General features: G+C 40.9%; 1 protein-coding gene across 1 annotated transcript in view; it reads left to right on the forward strand.

Annotated features, from left to right (window-relative positions):
• Positions 1–12,049, forward strand: part of arhgap39 (Rho GTPase activating protein 39) — a 353,142-nt gene that overhangs the window by 159,146 nt on the left and 181,947 nt on the right. The gene's annotated exons all lie outside the window — the stretch shown is intronic.

The following is a 12,049-nucleotide window of genomic DNA, read 5'->3' on the forward strand; positions in this document are numbered from 1 at the left end:
TTTCTGAAGAAGGGTCTAGGCCCGAAACGTCACCCTTCCTGCTCCTCTGATGCTGCTTGGCCTGCTGTGTTCATCCAGCTCTACACCTTGTTATCTCAGATTCTCCAGCATCTGCAGTTCCTACTATCTCTGTCACCTTTTGTATATTCCTATTGCTCTGCCTGATTATCGTGACAGTACAGCACTGACATTGACTTTATAAATACTTTACTCATCATCTAACACTTCTGGTCACCTGCAGAGACTTATTATCTGTCACTCCACTCACACCAGTTGTATGATCTATGATCTTTTGATCTGTCTGCCTATAAACTGTGTGTCTGTGTGCTCTCCTCTCTCACTACACCCGATAAAGGGGCTGCACTCCGAAAGCTTGTGTGATTTCAAATAAACCTGTTGAACTATAACCTGGTGTCATGTGACTTCTGATTTTGTTCTCTGTTTAAGGAATACTCCGTTTTTACATTCCTCCAGTCAAAATGAACAGCTTCACATTTTGCCACATGATGCACCAACTGCCAGATTTCTGCACATTCACTCAATCTATCTGTACCTGTCTGCAAACTCATGTCTTTTTCACCATATACCTTTCTACCTATCTTTATGTTCTCTGCAAATAAATTGAACGTCTTAATTCAGCCTCACCTAATTCATTGATATAAATTTTAAAATTCGAAGCCCCAGCACAGACCCCTGTGGGACTCCACTCATCACAACCTGCCAATCAAACAAAGACTATTTATACATGCTATGTTTTCTGCCAGCTGGCTATTCTTGTATCCAAGCTAGTATCTTGTCCCCTATACCATGAGATTTTATTTCCTGTGATGAATTTTAATGTGATACTTTATCAAATACCTTCTGGAAATACAAGTATAGTATGTCTAAGGTTCCTCATTATCCACAGCACACGTTATTCCTTCAAAGAACTGTAATAAATAATTTGAATATGATTTTTATTTCAAAAAACCCTCCCAGAATACTTGAGCTTTCTTAAGTACCCAGTTATAACCTCTTTAATGGTCACTTCTTACACTTTCCTCATGACTATCTTCAAATTAACGCTCTGGAGACAAAATTCCCCGAGGCCTAATTCATCGTGGCCAGCAACTTCAACCAAGCCAACCTCAAGAGAATGATGCCAAAGTACGACCAACTCATTTCCTGCCCCACCAGAGGACCAAACATCCTGCACCACTGCTACACAACCATCAAAGACGCCTACCGCTCCATCCCCCGCTCACACCTTGGAAAATCAGATCACAGCGCTGTGTTCCTCCTCCCAGCTTACAAGCAGAAGCTGAAACGGGAAGATCCTTCTCAGAAAGAAATACAGTGCTGGTTCAAGGCAGCAGAAGAGTATCTCCAGGACTGCTCGGAATCGGTGGACTGGACTGTATTCGAGTACTCAGCGGAAAACCTAGATGAGTATGCCACTACCGTCACAGATGTCATTTACAAATGCATGGTGAACTGCGTGCCAAAGAAACCTTGGATGAACCGGGAAGTCCACTGCCTGCTGAAGACCCAGTATGCAGAATTCAAGTTGGACGACCTATACAGGAAATCAAGATATAACCTCCACAAAGCCATCAGAGATGTCAAGAGGCAGTACCAGACCACGTTAGAGGCCCAAACCAACCATACAGACTCCCACCACCTGTGGCATCTACAAATTTGCTGATGACACCACTGTGGTAGCGCACATGTCAAACAACGATAAGTCAGAATACAGAAGGGAGATAGAGGGCTTGGTGACGTGGTGAAATGAGAACAACATCTCTCTCAATATCAGCAAAACTAAAGAACTGATCATTGACTTCAGAAAGAAAGGAGGAGAACACACTCCCATCTATATCAACGGATCTGAGGTTGAGAGGGTTGATAGTGTCAAGTTCCTAGGAGAGATGATAACTGATAACTTGCCTGGATTTCCCACATAGATATGACGGTCAAGAGGCACAACAACACCTCTTCTTCCTCAGGCGGCTGAGGAAATTCGGCATGTCCATAACTTCTACAGATGCACCATAGAAAGCATACTGTCCGGGTGCATAATGGCCGGGTGCTGGTACAGCAACTGCTCTGCCCAGGACTGTAAGAAATTACAGAAGATGGTGTGCACAGCCCAGACCATCACAGAAGCCAACCTTCCATCCATGGACTCTATTTACACAGCCACTGTGTAAAAAGGCTGCCAACATCATCAAAGACCCCTCCCACCCCGGTAATGATCTCCTACAACTTCTTCCGTCAGGCAGAAGATACAGAAGGTTGAACACACGCACACCAACAGGTTCAAGAACAGCTTCTTCCCTCCTGCTGTTAGACTGATGAATGGACTCTGTAACTTCAAATAATGTCAATCTTGTTAAAGTTGATCTTACCTTGTGTATGTCCTGTGCGGTGTAACATCTATACCTCACTTTGTCCAAGTGCTTTTCACTGTATAATTTGTACATCCCTGCTTACTATGATCTGCTTGTACTGCTCGCAAACAAAGCTTTTCACTGTACTTAGGTAGACTTGACAATAAATCAAATCAATCAATCAATCAAACTAATTGGTCTGTAGTTTCCTTTTTAATGCCTTCCTCCCTTCTTAAATAAAGAGTTACATTTGCTACTTTCTAGTCTGATGGAATCTTTCTGAAACTAGGGAATTTTCTAAAGTTACCACCAATGTATCTACTGCCACATTAGACACCTCCTTTAAGATCCTAGGACAAAGTCCACCTGGACCTGAACACTTGACAGTTTGCAGCTTGATCAGTTTTCTTAGTATCATAGAGGCATTGTGTCATACAGCACGGAAATGGACCCTTCGGTCCAACTAGTCCATGCATTTTCCCAAACTAAACTAGTCCCACCTGCCTAATCCAGGCCCATATCCCTCCAAACCTTTCGTATTCACATACTTATCTAAGTGTCTTTTAAAAGGTTTAACTGAGCCTTTACCACTTCCACAGGAAGTTCATTCCACACGCGAACCACCTTTAATGTAAAAACTTTGCCCCTCATGTCTTCTCTAAATCTTTCTCCTCTCACCTTGAAAATGTGCTTCCTAGTCTTGAAATCCTACTATTAACCGTAGCTATACCCCTCATGATTTTATAAACTTCTATAAGGTTAACTCTCAACCTCCTATGCTCCAGTGAAAAAATTCCCAGCCTTCCTTTCTAACTTAAACCTTCCATACCTGGCAACATCCTGGTAAATCTCTTCCGAGATTTTCTACTGATTATAATTTCATGAACTTTCTGTCTTCCTTTTACCTTGTGATTTCCAACCATTGATGGAAGAGATTTGTATCCTCTATAGTGAGGAAGGAGTCAAATATTTGTTCATTTCATCTGACATTTCATTATTTTCTACTCTTAACTCCCTAATCTTATTCAGTTTACTTATTCTTGTCTTTTGTAAATACCTGTGGAACCTCTTGCTGTTCATTTCACAATTCCTAGCTGTCTTCCTCTCATACTCTAATTTCCTCCTCCTGATTAACCTTTTATTTCTTCTCTGCCGTTCTTTCTATTTGACCAATCATCGGCCCTACCACTAATGCTTGTGCAGTTATCCTTCAGTTTGATATTATAGAATCCCTGCAGTGTGGAAACAGGCCCTTCAGCCCAACAAGTCCACACTGACCCTCAGAGCATCCCTCTCAGATCCATGCCCCTGTAACCCACCTAATCTACACACCCCTGAACACTATGGGCAATTTAGCATGGCTAATCCACCTAGACTGCACATCTTTGGACTGTGGGAGGAAAGCGGAGCACCCGGAGGAAAACCACGCAGACACAGGGAGAATGTGCAAACTCCACACGGGCAGTCACCCGAGGGTGGAATTGAACCCAGGTTCCTGGTGCTCTGAAGCTGCAGTGCTAACCACTGAGCCACCATGCCAGCCCAAGTCTTCCCTAATGTTTTAGTTAACCATGGATGCTTGGTCTGTCCTTCAGAATTTTTCTTATAAGAGTATACTTATCCTTGTATATCTGCAACCGCATCGCTCTTGAACCATTCCCTAGCATAGTATGCCAGTTCACGTCAGCTAGCTTGGCTTTCAATTCAACATAGGTACTGTTATTTAAGTTTAAGAAATGAGCCTTAGCTAACCTTTTCCCTTTAAACTGGAAGTAAAATTCAATCATAATGTCATTGTTGCCATCTGGAAATGCCTTTATTCTGAGGTCATTAATTCATCCTATCTTATTATATGTCTAAGATAACCTTCTCACTGGTTGGTTCCAGGACGTGCTGCTCTATAAAACTATACAGAAAGCATTGTATGAACTCCCCTCACAGGATACTATTTTCAGTCTGATTTTTCCAGTTTATATGGGATTAATGTCATGCATGATTATTGCCATTCCATTAACAAAAGCACCCAGTGTTTCTTCTTGTATGTTTTCTCATGCATTGTGAAATAACAGCACAGAGGCTGGTATCCCGTCACCAAGTCACCCTTTCTTTACGTGTGGAAAGTCCTTGATGCTGATCCAGCTTCCTCAGAACCGGATCTCGGAGTGAACAGAACCTCTGGTACTCCTGTTCTTATCTGTCAGCCAGAGCTCCCTGATTGGGGCTATTAACCTGGTCCAATCAGGGAACACATATTCTAGGAGGTCCACCTGACTGACCTTGTTACAATCACTACACATTGTGTTTACTGATGGAGGCCTGTAGGCCACTCCCTTTAGTGACTTCTTTATCCTACTATTCTTCATCTTTACCCTACTATTCTTCATCTTTACCCAAACTGATTTTACACCCTAATTTTTTGAATCAAGGTCAACCTCTAACTTTCTAGCTATTGCCCAAATGCCATACTTTATTAATGGTGATACCCCTCCACCTTCACCTAGTTTCCTGTTCTTCTTGAATATCATATACCTTTCAACATTCAGACCCAATCCTAATGCTACCACAACATCTCCATAATGACTATCGGATCATGTTTATTTATATTAAGCTTCTATGACAAACCTGCCATCCGTGGAATTAGTTGAACCTTCACTGCACCCTATCAATGGTAAGTGTATCTTTCCTTTGGAAACCCAAAAGTGTGCAAACTGCTCCAGGTGTGGTCTCACTAAGGCCCTGTATAAGTACAGAAAGACTTCTTTGCTGCTGTATACAAACTCTCGCAATGAAAGCCAACTTAGCATTTGCCTTCCACTGCTTGCTGCACCTGCATGCTTGCTTTCAGTGACCAATGTGCTAAGACATCCAGATCCCTTTGTGCATTGACATTTCTCAGTCTACCACTACGTAAGTAGTACTGTGACATTCTATTTTTCCGACTTCAGACTTACCCATGTTATACTGCATCTTTCAGGCATTTACCTCCTCATTAAACTTGGCTAATTTACCTCTTTAGATCTTCATCACCACTCACAACTCAGACTAGTTTTGTGTTGTAATCAGATGGGACAGTTAGGACAAAATGTTGAATCTATTGCACAACCTAGTATTAATTGATATGGTTCGTATTGTGAAAGGGCTCGATAAATGAGATTGAAACGTTCCCTGTCTCCCAAGAAAATGCAATTACTGTGAGACTGTAATTCAGTAATAGTAGTAATTCAGATGTGGAGTTATAATTGCCATTATAACAAATGGTGACGCTGAATTTAATACATCTGGTACTTGATGAAAAACTGACCGTGACAGCTGCTGGGGTATCGTGAAACCCAACTGGTATATCAATTTCCTTAGGGAATGGAATCTGTTATGTATATCCTGTCATACAATCAGAATTTAATCTTAATAGTCTCTGAAATAATTGAGCAAACCACACCGCTTTTTAAAAACATATTCACTGCAACAATGCCAACAATTTGTATTTTACTGTCTAGCACCACTAACAGACTAAAATTTCTTGCCGGGGCTTCACCAGATGACTTTGAGACAAAATTTGGAATAGAACTACATGAGATATTAGGACAAATGACCAAATGCTTGGTCAAAGAGGTAGGTTTTAAGGATTTTCTTAAAGCAGGGAAAAGAGATGGAGAGACAAAGAGGTTTCACAATTGAATTTTAGAGTTTAGTGCTTTGACAGCTGAAGGCACACCCATCAATTACAGAGCATAGAATACCCGGAATACTCGAGAAGCCAGAGATCTTGGAAGGTTGTAGCCTGGAGGAACTTGCAGTGATAGGTAAGCCTTCGAGAGGTTTGAACACACAGAAGAGAATTTTAAAGTAAAGTTGCTGCTGAAATGGCAGAAAATTAGGTCATTGAGCATGGATGGATTGGATGCAGACAGCAACATTTTGAGAAATTTCACCATAAATGTCTCAGCGTAATTAAGGATTGGGCAAGAAGTGCAAGGTACTGTTAGTTATATCTGTACAACTAATAAGAACCTAACAAATAGGAGCAGGAATGGACCATAAAACCATAAGACATAGGAGCAGAAGTAGGCCAGTCAGCCCATCAAATCTGCTCTGCCATTCAATAATATCATGGCTGATCTGATAATGGTCAAGTCTATTTTCCTGCCTTTTTCCCATAACCCTTGATTCCCTTATCGATTAAAATCTGTCTGTCTCAGTCTTGAATATGCTTAATGACCTAACCTCAGCAACCCTCTACAGTAAGAATTTCACAGATTCACTACCATCTGAGAGAAGAAATTCCTCCTCAACTCTGTCTTAAATGTACAACACCTTTTTCTGAGATTATGCCCTCTGGTTCTAGCCTCTCCCATAAGGGGCAACAACCTTTCCATACCCACCCTAACAGGTCCCCAAAAATCTTGTATTTTTCAATGAAGTTGCCTCTCAATCTTCTATATCCAATGAGTATAGGCCAATTCTACTCAACATCTCCTCATAAGATGATCTCTCCCATAACTGGTATCAGCCTGGTGACCCTTCTCTGGACTACCTCCATTGCCAGTTTATCTCTTCTTCAGTAAGGACCCTGATATTGTTCACAGCTTTCCAACTGTACTTCAGCTTGTGCCTTGTATAGTTATGGCAAAACCTCCCTACTTTTATATTCCATTCCCTTTGAAATAGATGTCAACATTCTATTTGCCTTTCATATTACCTACTGAATGCTAGGTTTTTGTGATTCATGGATGAAGACTCTCAAATCTCTCTCTTCTTTAGCTTTCTGCTGTCTTTCTCCATTTAGATAATACTTGGCTGTTCCATTCTTCCTGCCAAAATACAAAGCCTCACATTTCCCCACAATATGTTCCATCCGCCAAGTTTTTGCCTACTCACTTTATCTGTCTTTAACCATCTGCAAAATCTTTGTGTGATCCTCACCACTTGGCTTCCTATTTATTCTCATGTAATCTGCCAACTTGGCTTTATACAATCACTTTCCTCATCCAAGTCATAAATGTAAAGAATTGTGGCCAGAACACTGATTCCCGTGGCACACCACTAGTTACAGTTTACAATCTTGAAAGTTCCCAACTCTCTGTCTTCTATTGGTTAGCCAATCCTCGACCCATGCTCATATACTGCTCCTGATACGGTGGACTCTTGTCTAACTATGTAGCATAATGTGTGGTACCTGTCAAAAGCATTCTGAAAATCTAAATATATTAAACCCAGTGCTTCCCTTTTATCTATCTAGCTTGTTAGCACCTCAAAGAATTCTATTAAATTTGTCAGGTATAATTTCATGCTGACCCTGCTTGAACATACTATACATTTCTAAATGCTGTGATACTGCATCCTTTGTAATAGATTCTTAACATTTTTCCAAAAACAGACATGAAGCTAACTGGCCGAGAGTTACCTGTTTTTGTCTCCATCCGTTTTAAATAAAGGTATTACATTGGCCTTGTACATTGACATGCATGGTTAGTAATTTTGCAGATGACAAGATTGGTGGTGTAGTGGACAGTGAAGAATCTAAAATTACAAAGAGGTCTTGATCAAATGGGTCAATGGGCTTAACATTGGCAAGTGACTAGTGGTGTGTCTCAGGGATCGGTGTTGGGACTGCAATTATTTACAATTTATATAGATTATTTGGAGTTGGGGACCACGCGTAGAGTGTCAAAGTTTGCAGATGACACTAAGATGAGTGGCAGAGCAAAGTGTGCAGAGGACTGTGAAACTTTGCAGAGGAACATAGATACATTGAGTGAGTGGGCAAAGGTCTGGCAGATGGAATACAATGTAAATAAATGTGAAGTCATACATTTTGGTAGGAGTAGTAGTAAAAAGGATTATTACTAGAATGGTAAAAAGTTGCAGCATGCTGCTATGCAGAGGGACCTGGGTGTCCTTGTGCATGAATCACAGAAGATAGGTTTGCAGGTACAACAAGTAATTAGGAAGGCAAATGGAATTTTGTCCTTCATTGCTAAAGGGATTGAGATTAAAAGCAGAGAGGTTATGTTGCAGCTGTACAAGGTGCTGGTGAGGCCACACCTGGAGTACTGTGTGCAGTTTTGGTCTCCTTACTTGAGAAAGGATGTACTGGCACTGGAGGGGGTGCAAAGGAGGTTCACTAGGTTGATTCCAAAGTTGAGGGGGTTGGCTTATGAGGAGAGACTGAGTAGATTGGGATTATATTCATTGGAATTCAGAAGATTGAGGGGGTATCTTATAGAATCATATAAAATTATGAAGGGACTAGATAAGATAGAAGTAGAGAGGATGTTTCCACTGGCAGGTGAAGCTAGGACAAGAGGGCATAGCCTCAAGATTAGAGGGAGCAGATTTAGGACTGAATTGAGAAGGAACGTCTTCACCCAGAGGGTTGTTAATCTATGGAATTCCTTGTCCAGTGGAGTAGTTGACGCTACTTCAGTAAACGTTTTTAAAGATAAGGTAGATTTTTTTTGAACAATAAAGGAATTAAGGGATACAGTGAGAACGCGGGTAAGTGGATCTGAGTCCACGAAAAGATCAGCCATGATCTTATTGAATGGCGGAGCAGGCTCGAAGGGCCGGACAGCCTACTCCTGCTCCTAGCTCTTATGTTCTTATGTTCTTAAGTAAACGGAGTTTAATTTGGCTAAATGCGAGGTATTGCATTTTGGTAAAACAAACAAAGCCAAGACTTATGCAAATAAAAGTAGGGCCTTGGGCAGTGCTGTAGAACAGAGAGTCATGGGGGTTCAGGTACATAATTCTTTGAGGTTTGCATCATGTATAGACAGGGTGGTAAAGAATGTGTTTAGCATGCTTGCCTTCATTGCTCAAACCTTTGAGTGTAAGAGTTGGGACGCGATGTTGAGGTTGTACAGGACGTTGGTGAGGCTTCTTCTGTGTCTCGTTCTGGTCTTCTGTTATAGGAAGGATATTATTAAGCTGGAGTGAGTTCAGAAAAGATTTACCAGGATGTTGCCAGGAATGGAAGGTTATGAAGAGAGGCTCCTTAATCTAGGACTTTTTTCACTGGAGCGTAGGAAAGATAAAAAGGGGTATCGTTAAGGTGAATGGCAGGTGTCTTTTCCCTAGGGTGAGAGATTTCAAGACTAGGGGGCATATTTTTAAGATGAGAGGAGAAAGCTTTTAAAAAGACATGAGAGGCATTTTTTTTTTTTTTACAAAGAGAGTGGTTCATGTGTGGAATGACTGTCCAGAGGAAGTGGTGGATGCGGGGTGTACAGTTACAATGTTTAAAAGACATCTAGATAAGTACATGAATAAGTAATGTTTAGAGGGATATGGGCCAAGCACAGGCAGGTGGGACTAGTTTAGTTTGGGATTATGGTCGGCACGGACTGGTTGGACTGAAGGGTCTGTTTCCGTGCTGTATGACTATATGAACCACTTTGTCATTCAACGTGATCATGGCTGAAGCTTGGCTTCAACTCTGCTTTCCCGCCCAACCCCATATCCCTTGATTTCCTAAGAGGCCAAAACTCTGTCTGTTTCAGCCTTAAGTGTATTCAAAAGAAAAGATCCATAAGCCCCTCACGTAGGCATATCCAAACGTTTGCAATTTTCCTTGCATGAAAGCTTTGTGATTTTAAACTAGTTTAATGTGAATGTTCATCCTTTTTTTTTTGAAGGGATTCAAGAATTAATTGGGTCAATTTTTCTAGAACCATGATTTTAAGCTAGAGTGTGCCTCCTGGAGTGTTAAAGGGATCTTGTGTAGAGTCAGAGGTTTATGGTTGGCAACAGAAAATCTTAATTTAGCAGATGCTACAGGAAGAGCAAGTTTTTCTATTTAATCTAGTTCAAAAGTTTTTGAGAAACCATTTGAAAGAGACCTATAGGACAGCCAGTGTAGTTTCTTCTTTAAAAAAAAAGGATTCATTGGAGCAATTAGGGAAATAAGTTGCCTCAATGAAAGGGTGTAGGTTTGTGCAGCTTCCAAACCAGAACTCAGCAGATCTGTAAAAATGTTGAGAAAGCTTCAGCTGTAGATTGTGTGAACGGTTAAGGAAAAAAGCCTCCGCTCATAGGACAGGAACTGAGAAGAAGCAGTTATGTCGAACCTGTAGCTTTTAAAGGAGAGGAAAATTTCTCTACATTTTGAGTAACTATAATATGACGTTGGGGAGTAGATGGGACTTTGTTTTGACATGTGGTTTGAAATCTTTCAAATTGCTTTATATATAAATAGCTTAATTTAGTTTATTTTAATCAGATTCCATTCTGATTTAAAAGCCGAAAGAACTGCGGATGCTGTAAATCGGAAATTGTTGGAAAAGCTCAGCAGGTCTAGCAACGTTTGTGACGAGAAATCAGAGTTAACACTTGGGGTCTGGTGATCCTTCCTCAGAACTCATTTGTTCTGTATTAGGGATCTGATTCGTTCAGTAGTTGCATCAGTTAGGATTATAACACCTTTGTTTGGTGAAATTTATCCTGTCTCTAATGAATGGACCCTTATCCAAGGCTGATACATTTAGAAAAAAATGTAGCCAAATTGAACTGAGTCACTAAACTATACCATTTAACTTTCCAAACACAGTTATGCTTGGAGAGAGGACTTTGAGCTGTGTTGAAGTACCACACATAAGGCTTCTTAATAAGACCCCATGTTGTTGGGGGTAAAATTCTTTGAGGAGGTAACAAGCAGGATAGATAAAGGGGAAGAAGTGGATGTAATATATTTGGATTTTCAGAAGATATTTGATAGGGTGTTATGTATTAGGCTACTTAATAAAATAAGAGCCCATAGTTTGGAAGTATATTAGCATGGATACAGAACAAGCTAACTAATAAAAGACAGAAAGTTGAGATAAGAGGGTACTTTCAGGATTTCAGCCTGTAAATTGTGGAGTGCCACAGGGATAGCACTGGGGCCACAATTGTTTACAATATATATTGACTTAGATGAGAAACACACTATAGCCGACCTTGTGGATGACACATAACTAGGTGGGAAGGCAAGTGTTGACGAAGACAAAAAGAGTCTGCAAAGCAATATAGACAGATTAAGCAAATGGGGGAAAACATACTTGACAGATGGAATACAGTATATGAAATGAGAGGTTATGCATTTGGCAGGGAGATTAGGGGAGCTGACTACTTAAGTGGAGAAAGACTGCAAAAGCTGCAGCACAGGTTAATTTTGGGGTCATTTTCCCTGAATCACAGAAAGCAGCAAGTAATAGGGAAGGCAAGGGGGATGTGACCTTCAAAGGGAATGGATTGTAAAAATATGGAGATCTTGCTAAAACTATACAAGTCACTAGTTAGACCGTACGTAGAATACTGTGAATTGTTCTGGCCCCCTTATCTAAGGAAAGATATGCTGGCTCTGGGGGTAGTCCAGGGAGGGTTCACTTGGGTGGTGTCAGCTTTGGAGGGACTCTCTTATGAAGAGAGGTTGTGTAGGTTGGGTCTGAACTTGTTGGAATAAAGAAAATGAGAGGCAACCTTATTGAAACATACAAAACTCTTAGAGGGCTTGACATCGTAGGTCATGAGAGGTTACTTCCCTTTGTGGGAGAGTCTAGAACCAGAGAGCATATCTTGGAATAAGGAGTTGCCTAGTTAGGACAGAGTTGATAAGGAATATTTTCTCTCAGAAGTCAGTGAATCTGTGGAATTCTTTATAGCAGAATGCTTACAGAGGCTGGGTCGGTAATTATCTTCAAGGC

This window comes from Rhincodon typus, chromosome 2 (assembly GCF_021869965.1).
Source record: "Rhincodon typus isolate 14 chromosome 2, sRhiTyp1.1, whole genome shotgun sequence".
In the NCBI taxonomy this organism is placed as follows: Eukaryota; Metazoa; Chordata; class Chondrichthyes; order Orectolobiformes; family Rhincodontidae; genus Rhincodon; species Rhincodon typus.